At 38.2% G+C, this 4,512-nt stretch overlaps 1 long non-coding RNA gene across 2 annotated transcripts; it reads left to right on the top strand.

Annotated features, from left to right (window-relative positions):
- The first annotated feature begins 1,668 nt into the window (after positions 1-1,668).
- Positions 1,669-4,087, top strand: LOC147524346 (uncharacterized). 2 transcript variants are annotated; one of them, XR_015196941.1, is made up of 4 exons: positions 1,669-1,909; positions 2,479-2,764; positions 2,944-3,182; positions 3,394-4,087. It is a non-coding gene; the product is annotated as an uncharacterized LOC147524346 (long non-coding RNA). The 2 variants fall into 2 exon arrangements; XR_015196940.1 differs by having other exon boundaries at positions 2,479-3,182.
- The last annotated feature ends 425 nt before the right edge of the window (positions 4,088-4,512 follow it).

Raw genomic sequence — 4,512 nt, 5'->3', positions numbered from 1 at the left:
ACTCTGGTTGTTTGAAATCTTTACTATGAGTAGCCCGTTGGACGGCGAGAGAAAATTTGTCCAAAATACCATCTTCAACTGCCAGATTCTCTAGTGTCGAGTCAAAAAGATCGCTGTCCAGAAAAGCTTTTTTAATCATTTCTTTGACACGTTGAGGAGTCATCAGATCCACATCTGTTGGATTGTAATCATAGTTGCAATGACGCCTATGGGAATGAACTGAACGAGTAGAAAATGACAAAGATTCATCTTGACTATGTTGAGATGATTGTGGACGGTATGGTGTGACTTCAGTACAATATCCTTCAGAATGATAAGAATCATGTCGCTGAGGTATTTCTCGGAATTGATGGTTTTGATCATAAGTGCGACCATTATTCTGTTCATCACCCAAATTCCTCGAGACTGGCCAATAATCCATAGGACCTTGGGGTACAATCGAACGGTTAGTAGAATTACCTTGCCTACCGAGAACGTGACCGGGGGGTTGGTTATTTCTCGGCGGAAGTCGGGGAATGCTGCGCCTGTTTCTTGGAACTCGTCATGGCTGTTGCGAATATCGTGAATCTCATCCTCACCACTTAAACGATTCCACACATTGTTATGTCATTGGCGTGTGTTATGTTGTGGTATGACAAATACAACATTATCTGCGAGTGGAGTCGGTCGTTTTAGACGACGCCTGTAGTAGTTGTTCTGTTTGCAGACACTCTTGAACTTTTTAAGAAGAGCTTCGCGAGACATATGACTTACATTATCCACATTAGAGAATGGAGAATCATCAGAGGCAATAACCTCGCGCTGAATAATTTGGCGCATTGGTGGAACGACAGTAGGGTCGTGTGCAACCTGTGGTGGAAAAGGAGTAGGAGGGATTAGTCTATTATCGCCAAGTTGACCTTGAACATCATGTTCATGATGATCGTCAATAATTGCATCGGGACCTTGAGCTCTTCGAGTATGCGTCATAACTTTTGCAGAACGTGATCGAGGGTTTTGAATAAGAACCGCAAACGGCGCCAATTATGTTTCGACCAAATATGATCAAAACACTAAGTGGTGATGAAAGAGATGAAGAATGTAAAAAGTAATTAGAAAAGTGATGGTGATCAGGAGAATGATGAGACTACGTAACCAAATTATTGATGGAATCAAGTCTCAAGAACGTAGTTCTGTATGAAAAATAGTTTGGCATTTATATCGGTAGAGTAGAGACTTCTTGTAGCTAAAATAATTGTAATTGAATATAACTCTCAACTGATAATTATCTCTTTGATAAGAAACGAATCTTGACATAAATTAATGTACGTTAGTGGCAAGCCATGTGGCTAAGGTTCCATGTGGCTAAGGTTCAGCCTTAGACACATGAGTTAATGGGCATGTACATTGATCCATGATATTGCAAATTGGGCTTTAGCCCTGTCGATTAAACGAAAAAAGTGGAGACCCGTACTAATGGACGTTTTCCACGTAGGTGGGGGTCGAAATAGGGAGCTTCTAATGGAAGCTTGGGAGACTCTGCAAAAGGAATTTCAAGGTGATGCCAAGGTAATTAGTATCAAACTCCATTCTTTGAGAAGAGACGGTGTCTGAAAATATTAAAGACTATTTCTCAAAAATTATGGAAATTGTCAATCAAATGAGGTCGTAAGGAGAAAATGTTACAGATCAAAGAATTGTAGAAAAAAATACTTATTAATTAGTTTGCCTGAAAAATATGATTACACTGTTGCTACAATAGAAGAAGCAAACGACACTAGCATTTTGTCTGTGCAAGAATTGATGAGCTCATTGCTTGCACATGAACAAAGGAAATAAAAGGCATGCTGATTGAAAGGGCTTCCCAGTCGAATAGAAGATTTATTTCGACGCCCAACCACGAAAGGAGGACAAAAAGTTTTTGAAAGAGGTACGATCTCGGACAACTCTATGCCTTCATGTAGCATTTGTAAAAAGTCTAATCATAGTGTCACTCATTGTTGGTATCATGGAAAACCTCAACATCATTAAAAATTGGGCATACTGAGAAAAAGTCTCACTTAGGCAAAAGTGACCAAACAAATTTTTTAGAAGAAAATGAAGAAGGAAACTAGTTTTATGGTTGTTGTTCAGCCACAAAAGAAGAGGACAATATATGACAAGGATGAAGCTCGTGTATTCCTCAAAATGGGTACCTCTGTCAAGATCGACACAAGTAAAAATGGAGAATGAAGCTCCTGTATGTATTTGCTCAAGGTAAAGGTACCATTATATTGCTGTTGAAACTAAGAAAGGAACGAGATTTATTCATAATGTCTTATTGGATCCTAAGCTTGACGCAATATTTATTAAGTTTTGAGCAACTCATAGAAATGGCTATTTTGTTCATTTGGAAGAATATCGCTGTAAAATATACGATAAAAGTAGTCATAGCCATTGATTGCAAATATAAAAATGGGAACAAATAGCTTATTAGGATCTTCTACACTTGAGTTCTAGTATGCAGGTGTTGTTGCTTTAAAATTAAAGGGGAAGCTGATGTATGGCTATGGCACAAAAGGTTCTATTTCAATTTCATGGGACTCAAGCTGTTGCACATGGAAAAGATGGTGAAAGGACTTCCAGAAATTAAAGGTGAAGCTGATGTATGTGAAGGATGCGTCACGGGCAAGCAACACAGAATGTCATTTGCACAAGGAAACTCTTGGAGAGCTAACGCACCTTTAGGAGTAATACATAACGACATATGTGGCGCAATTAGGACTCCATTGCACAATCAAAACAGGTATTTCTTATATTTGTTGATGATTTTTAAAAAATGATGTGGGTATATTTTTTGATGGAAAAACCAGAACGAAACATTTTCAATTTTTAGTTGAGAAGCAAAGTGGTTGCGACATTAAATTCATAAGGAGTGAGGGGGAGGTGTATATACCTTTCTAAAGTTTGAAATTTTTTGCAAAGCGGAAAGCACTCACTAACAGTAGGCTAGCTACAGCCCACAACAAAACGGAGTTGCCTAGAGAAAGAACAGGATGGTAGTGGAGTTGGCAAGATCTATGCTTGTTGACAAGAACATGCCTACAAAATTTTGGGCAGAAGCTCTTCATACAGCAGTGTACATTCTCAATAGATGCCCAACTAAAGCCTGAAACAACTAACAAGACACCAATTGAAGCTTGGAGCAGGATCAAAACCCCTCGGTAATTCATCTCAGAATTTTTGGAAGCATATGATATGTTCATATATCATATGTCAAGAGGCATAAGCTCGGTAAAAAGAGTGATTGATGCATTTTTCTAGGTTATTCTGATGAGTCAAAAGCTTAATTATAGATTATTTAATCTTAAGACTCAAAAATTAGTTATTAGTAGAGATGTGATTTTTAATGAAAAGGCTTCTTGGAATTGGCAGGGAAAGAAAAGAAAATTTAGGAGTTGCCTCTCATACTAGAAGAGCAGCAACAGCAAAGTACTCCTTTATTGGAAGAAAACATGATTGAAACTCCACCACAATCACCAAGAAATGTGGACGGTTCCTCCTTAGATTCATCCACACCCGAGTTGCCGACAAGGAAAACAAAAAACAAGGCGGATATATGTGAAACATGCAACACTTATACTGAACCAGAATGTTTTGAGGGGGCAACACAAAAAGTATGGGTGATGGCAATGCAAGAAGAGATATGTTGTTTTTGGGTCTGAAAAGCCCAAGGCCCAAGTCGCCCCCCTTAGTGCACGACCTAACCTAATCTTCTCTTTTTTTTTTTTTTTTTTTTTGAGAGAAACATAAATTTTTTACTAAGTGAGAGAGATTGTGAGAGAACTAAACCAAAGAGATTGAAGAGAGAGCATTCTTCGTGAGTGTTGAGTGAATCATTCTAAGTGAGTGAAGAGAAAACTCATCTTTGTAATCCTCTATGTAGTTCATCCAATATATCATAGAGCTTACTGGTGGACGTAGGCACAATGCCTAACCACGTATATCTAGTCTTGTGTATGAGTGCATTCTTTACTTTATTCTCTACTATTGATTATGTTTATGTTGTTGTTAATATTGTGTTGATCTTGGGTTGTTGCTTGGAGAGTTGTTGAATACTTTGTTAGTAGTTGTTGATAGCTTTCGCGTTAGTCATAACAATTGGTATCGGAGCGAGGTTTACGACTTTGGAATTTTGAGTTTTGGTGAAGAACCATAGTGTTCGAAATTTGTGTAGACAAGGTGTTCGATAAAATTCCCGAGTGAGTTTTTTCTTATGGCTTGCTTAGTGTGATTTGGGGAAATGGCTCATAAGATATTAAACGCAAGGTTTGAAGTAGAGAAGTTTAATGGCAAGAATAACTTTGGGATTTGGCAAGTCCAAGTTAAGGACATTCTTATCCAACAAGATTTGCACAAGACTTTGAAAGTGATTAAAGCAAAGTCCGCGACGATGTCCGGTGATAATTAGGAAGAGTTTGATCTCCAAGCTTGTTCATCTATCCGATTGTGTCTTGCGAATGAGGTCATGTATAATGTGATGGGAGAAAATAC

This window comes from Coptis chinensis, chromosome 1 (genome assembly GCF_015680905.1).
Source record: "Coptis chinensis isolate HL-2020 chromosome 1, ASM1568090v1, whole genome shotgun sequence".
NCBI classification, from domain to species: Eukaryota; Viridiplantae; Streptophyta; class Magnoliopsida; order Ranunculales; family Ranunculaceae; genus Coptis; species Coptis chinensis.
Note: the sequence above shows the minus strand (reverse complement) of the source record. Positions and strands in the feature narration are given on the sequence as shown.